A 15,430-nucleotide genomic window follows, 5' to 3' on the forward strand; every position below is an offset into this window, starting at 1 on the left:
GTTAGTGTGTTGTGGTAGAATCCTATTGTTAGTTTTTTGTGGTAGAATCCTATTGTTAGTGTGTTGTGGTAGAATCCTATTGTTTGTATTTTGAGGTAGAATCCTATTGTTAGTTTTTTGAGGTAGAATCCTATTGTTAGTATTTTGAGGTAGAATCCTGTTGTTAGTATTTTGAGGTAGAATCCTGTTGTTAGTATTTTGAGGTAGAATCCTATTGTTAGTATTTTGAGGTAGAATCCTATTGTTAGTATTTTGAGGTAGAATCCTGTTGTTAGTATTTTGAGGTAGAATCCTGTTGTTAGTATTTTGAGGTAGAATCCTTTTGTTAGTATTTTGAGGTAGAATCCTATTGTTAGTATTTTGAGGTAGAATCCTGTTGTTAGTATTTTGAGGTAGAATCCTGTTGTTAGTATTTTGACGTAGAATCCTATTGTTAGTGTGTTGTGGTAGAAGCCTATTGTTAGTGTGTTGAGGTAGAATCCTATTGTTAGTATTTTGTGGTAGAAGCCTGTTGTTAGTGTTTTGTGGTAGAATCCTATTGTTAGTGTGTTGTGGTAGAAGCCTATTGTTAGTGTGTTGTGGTAGAATCCTATTGTCAGTATGTTGTGGTAGAAGCCTATTGTTAGTATTTTGAGGTAGAATCCTGTTGTTAGTCTTTTGAGGTAGAATCCTGTTGTTAGTATTTTGACGTAGAATCCTATTGTCAGTATGTTGTGGGAGAAGCCTATTGTTAGTATTTTGAGGTACAATCCTGTTGTTAGTCTTTTGAGGTAGAATCCTGTTGTTAGTATTTTGACGTAGAATCCTATTGTTAGTATGTTGTGGTAGAATCCTATTGTCAGTAAGTTGTGGTAGAAGCCTATTGTTAGTGTGTTGTGGTAGAATCCTATTGTTAGTGTGTTGTGGTAGAAGCCTATTGTTAGTGTGTTGTGGTAGAATACTATTGTTAGTGTGTTGTGGTAGAATCCTATTGTCAGTATGTTGTGGCAGAAGCCTATTGTTAGTGTGTTGTGGTAGAATCCTATTTTCAGTATGTTGTGGTAGAAGCCTATTGTTAGTGTGTTGTGGTAGAATCCTATTGTTAGTGTGTTGTGGTAGAAGCCTATTGTTAGTGTGTTGTGGTAGAATCCTATTGTTAGTGTGTTGTGGTAGAATCCTATTGTCAGTATGTTGTGGTAGAAGCCTATTGTTAGTGTGTTGTGGTAGAAGCCTATTGTTAGTGTGTTGTGGTAGAATCCTATTGTCCGTATGTTGTGGCAGAATCCTATTGTTAGTGTGTTGTGGTTGAATCCTGTTGTTAGTATTTTGTGGTAGAATCCTATTGTTAGTGTGTTGTGGTAGAATCCTATTGTTAGTATTTTGAGGTAGAATCCTGTTGTTAGTATTTTGAGGTAGAATCCTGTTGTTAGTCTTTTGAGGTAGAATCCTATTGTTAGTGTGTTGTGGTAGAATCCTATTGTTAGTATTTTGAGGTAGAATCCTGTTGTTAGTATTTTGAGGTAGAATCCTATTGTTTGTGTGTTATGGTAGAATCCTATTGTTAGTATTTTGAGGCAGAATCCTATTTTTAGTGTGTTGTGGCAGAATCCTGTTGTTAGTATTTTGAGGTAGAATCCTGTTGTTAGTGTGTTGTGGCACAATCATATTGTTAGTGTGTTGTGGTAGAATCCTGTTGTTAGTATTTTGAGGTAGAATCCTGTTGTTAGTGTGTTGTGGTAGAATCCTATTGTTCGTGTGTTGTGGTGGAATCCTATTGTTAGTGTGTTGTGGTAGAATCCTATTGTTAGTGTGTTGTGGTAGAATCCTATTGTTAGTTTGTTGTGGTAGAATCCTGTTGTTAGTATTTTGAGGTAGAATCCTGTTGTTAGCGTGTTGTGGTACAATCCTATTGTTAGTGTGTTGTGGTAGAATCCTATTGTTAGTGTGTTGTGGTAGAATCCTATTGTTAGTGTGTTGTGGTAGAATCCTATTGTTAGTATTTTGAGGTAGAATCCTGTTGTTAGTGTGTTGTGGTAGAATCCTATTGTTCGTGTGTTGTGGTAGAATCCTATTGTTAGTGTGTTGTGGTAGAATCCTATTGTTAGTATTTTGAGGTAGAATCCTATTGTTAGTGTGTTGTGGTAGAATCCTATTGTTAGTATTTTGTGGTAGAATCCTATTGTTAGTGTGTTGTGGTAGAATCCTATTGTTAGTGTTTTGTGGTAGAATCCTATTGTTAGTATTTTGTGGTAGAATCCTATTGTTAGTGTGTTGTGGTAGAATCCTATTGTTAGTATTTTGTGGTAGAATCCTATTGTTAGTGTGTTGTGGTAGAATCCCATTGTTAGTGTGTTGTGGTAGAATCCTATTGTTAGTATTTTGAGGTAGAATCCTATTGTTAGTATTTTGTGGTAGAATCCTATTGTTAGTGTGTTGTGGTAGAATCCTATTGTTAGTGTGTTGTGGTAGAATCCTATTGTTAGTATTTTGAGGTAGAATCCTATTGTTAGTGTGTTGTGGTAGAATCCTATTGTTAGTATTTTGAGGTAGAATCCTATTGTTAGTGTGTTGTGGCAGAATCCTATTGTTAGTATTTTGTGGTAGAATCCTATTGTTAGTGTGTTGTGGTAGAATCCTATTGTTAGTGTTTTGTGGTAGAATCCGATTGTTAGTATTTTGTGGTAGAATCCTATTGTTAGTGTGTTGTGGTAGAATCCTATTGTTAGTATTGTGTGGTAGAATCCTATTGTTAGTGTGTTGTGGTAGAATCCTATTGTTAGTGTTTTGTGGTAGAATCCTATTGTTAGTGTGTTGTGGTAGAATCCTATTGTTAGTATTTTGTGGTAGAATCCTATTGTTAGTATTTTGTGGTAGAATCCTATTGTTAGTATTTTGTGGTAGAATCCTATTGTTAGTGTGTTGTGGTAGAATCCTATTGTTAGTGTGTTGTGGTAGAATCCTATTGTTAGTGTGTTGTGGTAGAATCCTATTGTTAGTATGTTGAGGTAGAATCCTATTGTTAGTATGTTGAGGTAGAATCCTATTGTTAGTATGTTGAGGTAGAATCCTATTATTAGTGTGTTGTGGTAGAATCCTATTGTTAGTGTGTTGTGGTAGAATCCTATTGTTAGTATGTTGAGGTAGAATCCTATTGTTAGTATGTTGAGGTAGAATCCTATTGTTAGTATTTTGAGGTAGAATCCTATTGTTAGTATTTTGTGGTAGAATCCTATTGTTAGTGTGTTGTGGTAGAATCCTATTGTTAGTGTGTTGTGGTAGAATCCTATTGTTAGTATGTTGAGGTAGAATCCTATTGTTAGTATGTTGTGGTAGAATCCTATTGTTAGTATTTTGAGGTAGAATCCTATTGTTTGTATTTTGTGGTAGAATCCTATTGTTAGTGTGTTGTGGTAGAATCCTATTGTTAGTGTGTTGTGGTAGAATCCTATTGTTAGTGTGTTGTGGTAGAATCCTATTGTTAGTATGTTGAGGTAGAATCCTATTGTTAGTATGTTGTGGTAGAATCCTATTGTTAGTATTTTGAGGTAGAATCCTATTGTTAGTATTTTGTGGTAGAATCCTATTTTTAGTGTGTTGTGGTAGAATCCTATTGTTAGTATTTTGAGGCAGAATCCTATTGTTAGTGTGTTGTGGTAGAATCCTATTGTTAGTATTTTGTGGTAGAATCCTATTGTTAGTGTGTTGTGGTAGAATCCTATTGTTAGTATGTTGAGGTAGAATCCTATTGTTAGTATGTTGTGGTAGAATCCTATTGTTAGTATTTTGAGGTAGAATCCTATTGTTAGTATTTTGTGGTAGAATCCTATTGTTAGTGTGTTGTGGTAGAATCCTATTGTTAGTATTTTGTGGTAGAATCCTATTGTTAGTGTGTTGTGGTAGAATCCTATTGTTAGTGTATTGTGGTAGAATCCTATTGTTAGTATTTTGAGGCAGAATCCTATTGTTAGTGTGTTGTGGTAGAATCCTATTGTTAGTATTTTGTGGTAGAATCCTATTGTTAGTGTGTTGTGGTAGAATCCTATTGTTAGTGTTTTGTGGTAGAATCCTATTGTTAGTATTTTGAGGCAGAATCCTATTGTTAGTGTGTTGTGGTAGAATCCTATTGTTAGTATTTTGTGGTAGAATCCTATTGTTAGTGTGTTGTGGTAGAATCCTATTGTTAGTATTTTGTGGTAGAATCCTATTGTTAGTGTGTTGTGGTAGAATCCTATTGTTAGTATTTTGAGGTAGAATCCTATTGTTAGTATTTTGAGGTAGAATCCTATTGTTAGTGTTTTGAGGTAGAATCCTATTGCTGGTGTGTTGTGGTAGAATCCTATTGTTAGTATTTTGAGGTAGAATCCTATTGTTAGTATTTTGAGGTAGAATCCTATTGCTGGTGTGTTCTGGTAGAATCCTATTGTTAGTATTTTGAGGTAGAATCCTATTGTTAGTATTTTGAGGTAGAATCCTATTGTTAGTATTTTGAGGTAGAATCCTATTGCTGGTGTGTTGTGGTAGAATCCTATTGTTAGTATTTTGAGGTAGAATCCTATTGTTAGTATTTTGAGGTAGAATCCTATTGTTAGTATTTTGAGGTAGAATCGTATTGTTAGTGTGTTGTGGTAGAATCCTATTGTTAGTATTTTGAGGTAGAATCCTATTGTTAGTGTTTTGTGGTAGAATCCTATTGTTAGTATGTTGTGGTAGAATCCTATTGTTAGTATTTTGAGGTAGAATCCTATTGTTAGTGTGTTGTGGTAGAATCCTATTGCTAGTGTGTTGAGGTAGAATCCTATTGTTAGTATTTTGAGGTAGAATCCTATTGTTAGTATTTTGAGGTAGAATCCTATTGTTAGTGTGTTGTGGTGGAATCCTATTGTTAGTATTTTGAGGTAGAATCCTCTTGTTAGTATTTTGAGGTAGAATCCTGTTGTTGGTATGTTGTGGTAGAATCCTATTGTTAGTATGTTGTGGTAGAATCCTATTGTTAGTATTTTGAGGTAGAATCCTATTGTTAGTGTGTTGTGGGAGAATCCTATTGTTAGTGTGTTGTGGTAGAATCCTATTGTTAGTGTGTTGTGGTAGAATCCTCTTGTTAGTATTTTGAGGTAGAATCCTCTTGTTAGTATTTTGAGGTAGAATCCTCTTGTTAGTATTTTGAGGTAGAATCCTATTGTTAGTTTTTTGAGGTAGAATCCTATTGTTAGTGTGTTGTGGTAGAATCCTATTGTTAGTATTTTGAGGTAGAATCCTATTGTTAGTTTTTTGAGGTAGAATCCTATTGTTAGTATTTTGAGGTAGAATCCTGTTGTTAGTATTTTGAGGTAGAATCCTGTTGTTAGTATTTTGAGGTAGAATCCTATTGTTAGTATTTTGAGGTAGAATCCTATTGTTAGTATTTTGTGGTAGAATCCTATTGTTAGTATTTTGAGGTAGAATCCTGTTGTTAGTATTTTGAGGTAGAATCCTGTTGTTAGTATTTTGAGGTAGAATCCTGTTGTTAGTATTTTGAGGTAGAATCATATTGTTAGTATTTTGAGGTAGAATCCTGTTGTTAGTCTTTTGAGGTAGAATCCTGTTGTTAGTATTTTGACGTAGAATCCTATTGTTAGTGTGTTGTGGTAGAAGCCTATTGTTAGTGTGTTGAGGTAGAATCCTATTGTTAGTATTTTGTGGTAGAAGCCTGTTGTTAGTGTTTTGTGGTAGAATCCTATTGTTAGTGTGTTGTGGTAGAAGCCTATTGTTAGTGTGTTGTGGTAGAATCCTATTGTCAGTATGTTGTGGTAGAAGCCTATTGTTAGTATTTTGAGGTAGAATCCTGTTGTTAGTCTTTTGAGGTAGAATCCTGTTGTTAGTATTTTGACGTAGAATCCTATTGTCAGTATGTTGTGGGAGAAGCCTATTGTTAGTATTTTGAGGTACAATCCTGTTGTTAGTCTTTTGAGGTAGAATCCTGTTGTTAGTATTTTGACGTAGAATCCTATTGTCAGTAAGTTGTGGTAGAAGCCTATTGTTAGTGTGTTGTGGTAGAATCCGATTGTTAGTGTGTTGTGGTAGAAGCCTATTGTTAGTGTGTTGTGGTAGAATACTATTGTTAGTGTGTTGTGGTAGAATCCTATTGTTAGTGTGTTGTGGTAGAATACTATTGTTAGTGTGTTGTGGTAGAATACTATTGTTAGTGTGTTGTGGCAGAAGCCTATTGTTAGTGTGTTGTGGTAGAATCCTATTGTCAGTATGTTGTGGTAGAAGCCTATTGTTAGTGTGTTGTGGTAGAATCCTATTGTTAGTGTGTTGTGGTAGAATACTATTGTTAGTGTGTTGTGGTAGAATACTATTGTTAGTGTGTTGTGGCAGAAGCCTATTGTTAGTGTGTTGTGGTAGAATCCTATTGTCAGTATGTTGTGGTAGAAGCCTATTGTTAGTGTGTTGTGGTAGAATCCTATTGTTAGTGTGTTGTGGTAGAAGCCTATTGTTAGTGTGTTGTGGTAGAATACTATTGTTAGTGTGTTGTGGTAGAATCCTATTGTCAGTATGTTGTGGTAGAAGCCTATTGTTAGTGTGTTGTGGTAGAAGCCTATTGTTAGTGTGTTGTGGTAGAATCCTATTGTCCGTATGTTGTGGCAGAATCCTATTGTTAGTGTGTTGTGGTTGAATCCTGTTGTTAGTATTTTGTGGTAGAATCCTATTGTTAGTGTGTTGTGGTAGAATCCTATTGTTAGTATTTTGAGGTAGAATCCTGTTGTTAGTATTTTGAGGTAGAATCCTGTTGTTAGTCTTTTGAGGTAGAATCCTATTGTTAGTGTGTTGTGGTAGAATCCTATTGTTAGTATTTTGAGGTAGAATCCTGTTGTTAGTATTTTGAGGTAGAATCCTGTTGTTAGTATTTTGAGGTAGAATCCTGTTGTTCGTGTGTTGTGGTAGAATCCTATTGTTAGTATTTTGAGGTAGAATCCTATTGTTAGTGTGTTGTGGTAGAATCCTGTTGTTAGTATTTTGAGGTAGAATCCTGTTGTTAGTATTTTGAGGTAGAATCCTATTGTTAGTGTGTTGTGGTAGAATCCTGTTGTTAGTATTTTGAGGTAGAATCCTATTTTTAGTGTGTTGTGGTAGAATCCTGTTGTTAGTATTTTGAGGTAGAATCCTGTTGTTAGTGTGTTGTGGTACAATCATATTGTTAGTGTGTTGTGGTAGAATCCTGTTGTTAGTATTTTGAGGTAGAATCCTGTTGTTAGTGTGTTGTGGTAGAATCCTATTGTTCGTGTGTTGTGGTGGAATCCTATTGTTAGTGTGTTGTGGTAGAATCCGATTGTTAGTGTGTTGTGGTAGAATCCTATTGTTAGTTTGTTGTGGTAGAATCCTGTTGTTAGTATTTTGAGGTAGAATCCTGTTGTTAGCGTGTTGTGGTACAATCCTATTGTTAGTGTGTTGTGGTAGAATCCTATTGTTAGTGTGTTGTGGTAGAATCCTATTGTTAGTGTGTTGTGGTAGAATCCTGTTGTTAGTGTGTTGTGGTAGAATCCTATTGTTAGTATTTTGAGGTAGAATCCTATTGTTAGTGTGTTGTGGTAGAATCCTATTGTTCGTGTGTTGTGGTAGAATCCTATTGTTAGTGTGTTGTGGTAGAATCCTATTGTTAGTATTTTGAGGTAGAATCCTATTGTTAGTGTGTTGTGGTAGAATCCTATTGTTCGTGTGTTGTGGTAGAATCCTATTGTTAGTGTGTTGTGGTAGAATCCTATTGTTAGTATTTTGAGGTAGAATCCTATTGTTAGTGTGTTGTGGTAGAATCCTATTGTTAGTATTTTGTGGTAGAATCCTATTGTTAGTGTGTTGTGGTAGAATCCTATTGTTAGTGTTTTGTGGTAGAATCCTATTGTTAGTATTTTGAGGTAGAATCCTATTGTTAGTGTTTTGTGGTAGAATCCTATTGTTCGTATTTTGAGGCAGAATCCTATTGTTAGTATTTTGTGGTAGAATCCTATTGTTAGTGTGTTGTGGTAGAATCCTATTGTTAGTATTTTGTGGTAGAATCCTATTGTTAGTATTTTGTGGTAGAATCCTATTGTTAGTGTGTTGTGGTAGAATCCTATTGTTAGTATTTTGTGGTAGAATCCTATTGTTAGTATTTTGTGGTAGAATCCTATTGTTAGTATTTTGTGGTAGAATCCTATTGTTAGTGTGTTGTGGTAGAATCCTATTGTTAGTGTGTTGTGGTAGAATCCTATTGTTAGTATGTTGAGGTAGAATCCTATTGTTAGTATGTTGAGGTAGAATCCTATTGTTAGTGTGTTGTGGTAGAATCCTATTGTTAGTATGTTGAGGTAGAATCCTATTGTTAGTATGTTGAGGTAGAATCCTATTGTTAGTGTGTTGAGGTAGAATCCTATTGTTAGTATGTTGAGGTAGAATCCTATTGTTAGTGTGTTGTGGTAGAATCCTATTGTTAGTGTGTTGAGGTAGAATCCTATTGTTAGTATGTTGAGGTAGAATCCTATTGTTAGTGTGTTGTGGTAGAATCCTATTGTTAGTATGTTGAGGTAGAATCCTATTGTTAGTGTGTTGAGGTAGAATCCTATTGTTAGTGTGTTGAGGTAGAATCCTATTGTTAGTATGTTGAGGTAGAATCCTATTGTTAGTGTGTTGTGGTAGAATCCTATTGTTAGTATGTTGAGGTAGAATCCTATTGTTAGTGTGTTGTGGTAGAATCCTATTGTTAGTATGTTGAGGTAGAATCCTATTGTTAGTATGTTGAGGTAGAATCCTATTGTTAGTGTGTTGTGGTAGAATCCTATTGTTAGTGTGTTGTGGTAGAATCCTATTGTTAGTGTGTTGTGGTAGAATCCTATTGTTAGTATGTTGAGGTAGAATCCTATTGTTAGTATGTTGAGGTAGAATCCTATTGTTAGTATTTTGAGGTAGAATCCTATTGTTAGTATTTTGTGGTAGAATCCTATTGTTAGTGTGTTGTGGTAGAATCCTATTGTTAGTGTGTTGTGGTAGAATCCTATTGTTAGTATGTTGAGGTAGAATCCTATTGTTAGTATGTTGTGGTAGAATCCTATTGTTAGTATTTTGAGGTAGAATCCTATTGTTTGTATTTTGTGGTAGAATCCTATTGTTAGTGTGTTGTGGTAGAATCCTATTGTTAGTGTGTTGTGGTAGAATCCTATTGTTAGTGTGTTGTGGTAGAATCCTATTGTTAGTATTTTGTGGTAGAATCCTATTGTTAGTGTGTTGTGGTAGAATCCTATTGTTAGTGTGTTGTGGTAGAATCCTATTGTTAGTGTGTTGTGGTAGAATCCTATTGTTAGTGTGTTGTGGTAGAATCCTATTGTTAGTGTGTTGTGGTAGAATCCTATTGTTAGTATTTTGAGGTAGAATCCTATTGTTAGTGTGTTGTGGTAGAATCCGAATGTTAGTGTGTTGTGGTAGAATCCTATTGTTAGTGTGTTGTGGTAGAATCCTATTGTTAGTGTGTTGTGGTAGAATCCTATTGTTAGTATGTTGAGGTAGAATCCTATTGTTAGTATGTTGTGGTAGAATCCTATTGTTAGTATTTTGAGGTAGAATCCTATTGTTAGTATTTTGTGGTAGAATCCTATTGTTAGTGTGTTGTGGTAGAATCCTATTGTTAGTGTTTTGTGGTAGAATCCTATTGTTAGTATTTTGAGGCAGAATCCTATTGTTAGTGTGTTGTGGTAGAATCCTATTGTTAGTATTTTGTGGTAGAATCCTATTGTTAGTGTGTTGTGGTAGAATCCTATTGTTAGTATGTTGAGGTAGAATCCTATTGTTAGTGTGTTGTGGTAGAATCCTATTGTTAGTATTTTGAGGTAGAATCCTATTGTTAGTATTTTGTGGTAGAATCCTATTGTTAGTGTGTTGTGGTAGAATCCTATTGTTAGTATTTTGTGGTAGAATCCTATTGTTAGTGTGTTGTGGTAGAATCCTATTGTTAGTGTATTGTGGTAGAATCCTATTGTTAGTATTTTGAGGCAGAATCCTATTTTTAGTGTGTTGTGGTAGAATCCTATTGTTAGTATTTTGTGGTAGAATCCTATTGTTAGTGTTTTGTGGTAGAATCCTATTGTTAGTATTTTGAGGCAGAATCCTATTGTTAGTGTGTTGTGGTAGAATCCTATTGTTAGTATTTTGTGGTCGAATCCTATTGTTAGTGTGTTGTGGTAGAATCCTATTGTTAGTATGTTGAGGTAGAATCCTATTGTTAGTATTTTGTGGTAGAATCCTATTGTTAGTATTTTGAGGTAGAATCCTATTGTTAGGATTTTGTGGTAGAATCCTATTGTTAGTATGTTGTGGTAGAATCCTATTGTTAGTATTTTGAGGTAGAATCCTATTGTTAGTATTTTGAGGTAGAATCCTATTGTTAGTATTTTGAGGTAGAATCCTATTGTTAGTGTGTTGTGGTAGAATCCTATTGTTAGTATTTTGAGGTAGAATCCTATTGTTAGTATTTTGTGGTAGAATCCTATTGTTAGTGTGTTGTGGTAGAATCCTATTGTTAGTATTTTGTGGTAGAATCCTATTGTTAGTGTGTTGTGGTAGAATCCTATTGTTAGTATTTTGAGGTAGAATCCTATTGTTAGTATTTTGAGGTAGAATCCTATTGTTAGTGTTTTGAGGTAGAATCCTATTGCTGGTGTGTTGTGGTAGAATCCTATTGTTAGTATTTTGAGGTAGAATCCTATTGTTAGTATTTTGAGGTAGAATCCTATTGCTGGTGTGTTGTGGTAGAATCCTATTGTTAGTATTTTGAGGGAGAATCCTATTGTTAGTATTTTGAGGTAGAATCCTATTGTTAGTATTTTGAGGTAGAATCCTATTGTTAGTATTTTGAGGTAGAATCCTATTGCTGGTGTGTTGTGGTAGAATCCTATTGTTAGTATTTTGAGGTAGAATCCTATTGTTAGTATTTTGAGGTAGAATCCTATTGTTAGTATTTTGAGGTAGAATCGTATTGTTAGTGTGTTGTGGTAGAATCCTATTGTTAGTATTTTGAGGTAGAATCCTATTGTTAGTGTTTTGTGGTAGAATCCTATTGTTAGTATGTTGTGGTAGAATCCTATTGTTAGTATTTTGAGGTAGAATCCTATTGTTAGTATTTTGAGGTAGAATCCTATTGTTAGTGTATTGTGGTAGAATCCTATTGTTAGTATGTTGTGGTAGAATCCTATTGCTAGTGTGTTGAGGTAGAATCCTATTGTTAGTATTTTGAGGTAGAATCCTATTGTTAGTATTTTGAGGTAGAATCCTATTGTTAGTGTATTGTGGTGGAATCCTATTGTTAGTATTTTGAGGTAGAATCCTCTTGTTAGTATTTTGAGGTAGAATCCTGTTGTTGGTATGTTGTGGTAGAATCCTATTGTTAGTATGTTGTGGTAGAATCCTATTGTTAGTATTTTGAGGTAGAATCCTATTGTTAGTGTGTTGTGGGAGAATCCTATTGTTAGTGTGTTGTGGTAGAATCCTATTGTTAGTGTGTTGTGGTAGAATCCTCTTGTTAGTATTTTGAGGTAGAATCCTCTTGTTAGTATTTTGAGGTAGAATCCTCTTGTTAGTATTTTGAGGTAGAATCCTATTGTTAGTTTTTTGAGGTAGAATCCTATTGTTAGTGTGTTGTGGTAGAATCCTATTGTTAGTATTTTGAGGTAGAATCCTATTGTTAGTTTTTTGAGGTAGAATCCTATTGTTAGTATTTTGAGGTAGAATCCTGTTGTTAGTATTTTGAGGTAGAATCCTGTTGTTAGTATTTTGAGGTAGAATCCTATTGTTAGTATTTTGAGGTAGAATCCTATTGTTAGTATTTTGTGGTAGAATCCTATTGTTAGTATTTTGAGGTAGAATCCTGTTGTTAGTATTTTGAGGTAGAATCCTGTTGTTAGTATTTTGAGGTAGAATCCTATTGTTAGTATTTTGAGGTAGAATCCTGTTGTTAGTCTTTTGAGGTAGAATCCTGTTGTTAGTATTTTGACGTAGAATCCTATTGTTAGTGTGTTGTGGTAGAAGCCTATTGTTAGTGTGTTGAGGTAGAATCCTATTGTTAGTATTTTGTGGTAGAAGCCTGTTGTTAGTGTTTTGTGGTAGAATCCTATTGTTAGTGTGTTGTGGTAGAAGCCTATTGTTAGTGTGTTGTGGTAGAATCCTATTGTCAGTATGTTGTGGTAGAAGCCTATTGTTAGTATTTTGAGGTAGAATCCTGTTGTTAGTCTTTTGAGGTAGAATCCTGTTGTTAGTATTTTGACGTAGAATCCTATTGTCAGTATGTTGTGGGAGAAGCCTATTGTTAGTATTTTGAGGTACAATCCTGTTGTTAGTCTTTTGAGGTAGAATCCTGTTGTTAGTATTTTGACGTAGAATCCTATTGTTAGTATGTTGTGGTAGAATCCTATTGTCAGTAAGTTGTGGTAGAAGCCTATTGTTAGTGTGTTGTGGTAGAATCCTATTGTTAGTGTGTTGTGGTAGAAGCCTATTGTTAGTGTGTTGTGGTAGAATACTATTGTTAGTGTGTTGTGGTAGAATCCTATTGTCAGTATGTTGTGGCAGAAGCCTATTGTTAGTGTGTTGTGGTAGAATCCTATTGTCAGTATGTTGTGGTAGAAGCCTATTGTTCGTGTGTTGTGGTAGAATCCTATTGTTAGTGTGTTGTGGTAGAAGCCTATTGTTAGTGTGTTGTGGTAGAATCCTATTGTTAGTGTGTTGTGGTAGAATCCTATTGTCAGTATGTTGTGGTAGAAGCCTATTGTTAGTGTGTTGTGGTAGAAGCCTATTGTTAGTGTGTTGTGGTAGAATCCTATTGTCCGTATGTTGTGGTAGAATCCTATTGTTAGTGTGTTGTGGTTGAATCCTGTTGTTAGTATTTTGTGGTAGAATCCTATTGTTAGTGTGTTGTGGTAGAATCCTATTGTTAGTATTTTGAGGTAGAATCCTGTTGTTAGTATTTTGAGGTAGAATCCTGTTGTTAGTCTTTTGAGGTAGAATCCTATTGTTAGTGTGTTGTGGTAGAATCCTGTTGTTAGTATTTTGAGGTAGAATCCTGTTGTTCGTGTGTTGTGGTAGAATCCTATTGTTAGTGTGTTGTGGTAGAATCCTGTTGTTAGTATTTTGAGGTAGAATCCTATTTTTAGTGTGTTGTGGTAGAATCCTGTTGTTAGTATTTTGAGGTAGAATCCTGTTGTTAGTGTGTTGTGGTACAATCATATTGTTAGTGTGTTGTGGTAGAATCCTGTTGTTAGTATTTTGAGGTAGAATCCTGTTGTTAGTGTGTTGTGGTAGAATCCTATTGTGAGTGTGTTGTGGTAGAATCCTATTGTTAGTGTGTTGTGGTAGAATCCTATTGTTAGTGTGTTGTGGTAGAATCCTATTGTTCGTGTGTTGTGGTGGAATCCTATTGTTAGTGTGTTGTGGTAGAATCCGATTGTTAGTGTGTTGTGGTAGAATCCTATTGTTAGTTTGTTGTGGTAGAATCCTGTTGTTAGTATTTTGAGGTAGAATCCTGTTGTTAGCGTGTTGTGGTACAATCCTATTGTTAGTGTGTTGTGGTAGAATCCTATTGTTAGTGTGTTGTGGTAGAATCCTATTGTTAGTGTGTTGTGGTAGAATCCTATTGTTAGTGTGTTGTGGTAGAATCCTATTGTTAGTATTTTGAGGTAGAATCCTATTGTTAGTGTGTTGTGGTAGAATCCTATTGTTAGTGTGTTGTGGTAGAATCCTATTGTTAGTGTTTTGTGGTAGAATCCTATTGTTAGTATTTTGAGGTAGAATCCTATTGTTAGTATTTTGAGGGAGAATCCTATTGTTAGTATTTTGAGGTAGAATCCTGTTGTTAGTCTTTTGAGGTAGAATCCTATTGTTAGTGTGTTGTGGTAGAATCCTGTTGTTAGTATTTTGAGGTAGAATCCTATTTTTAGTGTGTTGTGGTAGAATCCTGTTATTAGTATTTTGAGGTAGAATCCTGTTGTTAGTGTGTTGTGGTACAATCATATTGTTAGTGTGTTGTGGTAGAATCCTGTTGTTAGTATTTTGAGGTAGAATCCTGTTGTTAGTGTGTTGTGGTAGAATCCTATTGTGAGTGTGTTGTGGTAGAATCCTATTGTTAGTGTGTTGTGGTAGAATCCTATTGTTCGTGTGTTGTGGTGGAATCCTATTGTTCGTATTTTGAGGTAGAATCCTGTTGTTCGTGTGTTATGGTAGAATCCTATTGTTAGTGTGTTGTGGTAGAATCCTGTTGTTAGTATTTTAGGTAGAATCCTATTTTTAGTGTGTTGTGGTAGAATCCTGTTGTTAGTATTTTGAGGTAGAATCCTGTTGTTAGTGTGTTGTGGTACAATCATATTGTTAGTGTGTTGTGGTAGAATCCTGTTGTTAGTATTTTGAGGTAGAATCCTGTTGTTAGTGTGTTGTGGTAGAATCCTATTGTGAGTGTGTTGTGGTAGAATCCTATTGTTAGTGTGTTGTGGTAGAATCCTATTGTTAGTGTGTTGTGGTAGAATCCTATTGTTAGTATTTTGAGGTAGAATCCTGTTGTTAGTCTTTTGAGGTAGAATCCTATTGTTAGTGTGTTGTGGTAGAATCCTATTGTTAGTATTTTGAGGTAGAATCCTGTTGTTAGTATTTTGAGGTAGAATCCTGTTGTTAGTGTGTTGTGGTAGAATCCTATTGTTAGTATTTTGAGGTAGAATCCTATTGTTCGTGTGTTGTGGTAGAATCCTATTGTTAGTATTTTGAGGTAGAATCCTATTGTCAGTGTGTTGTGGTAGAATCCTATTGTTAGTGTTTTGTGGTAGAATCCTATTGTTAGTGTGTTGTGGTAGAATCCTATTGTTAGTATTTTGAGGTAGAATCCTGTTGTTAGTCTTTTGAGGTAGAATCCTATTGTTAGTGTGTTGTGGTAGAATCCTATTGTCAGTGTGTTGTGGTAGAATCCTATTGTTAGTGTGTTGTGGTAGAATCCTATTGTTAGTATTTTGAGGTAGAATCCTGTTGTTAGTCTTTTGAGGTAGAATCCTATTGTTAGTGTGTTGTGGTAGAATCCTGTTGTTAGTATTTTGAGGTAGAATCCTGTTGTTAGTCTTTTGAGGTAGAATCCTATTGTCAGTGTGTTGTGGTAGAATCCTATTGTTAGTGTGTTGTGGTAGAATCCTATTGTTAGTATTTTGAGGTAGAATCCTGTTGTTAGTCTTTTGAGGTAGAATCCTATTGTTAGTGTGTTGTGGTAGAATCCTGTTGTTAGTCTTTTGAGGTAGAATCCTATTGTTCGTGTGTTGAGGTAGAATCCTATTGTCAGTGTGTTGTGGTAGAATCCTATTGTTAGTGTGTTGTGGTAGAATCCTATTGTTAGTATTTTGAGGTAGAATCCTGTTGTTAGTCTTTTGAGGTAGAATCCTATTGTTAGTGTGTTGTGGTAGAATCCTGTTGTTAGTATTTTGAG

The 15,430-nt window shown here is 35.0% G+C and overlaps 1 protein-coding gene across 1 annotated transcript in view; it reads left to right on the forward strand.

Annotated features, from left to right (window-relative positions):
• Positions 1-15,430, forward strand: part of LOC137324930 (LIM homeobox transcription factor 1-alpha-like) — a 646,125-nt gene that overhangs the window by 368,341 nt on the left and 262,354 nt on the right. The window lies entirely within an intron of this gene.

This window comes from Heptranchias perlo, chromosome 9 (assembly GCF_035084215.1).
Source record: "Heptranchias perlo isolate sHepPer1 chromosome 9, sHepPer1.hap1, whole genome shotgun sequence".
In the NCBI taxonomy this organism is placed as follows: Eukaryota; Metazoa; Chordata; class Chondrichthyes; order Hexanchiformes; family Hexanchidae; genus Heptranchias; species Heptranchias perlo.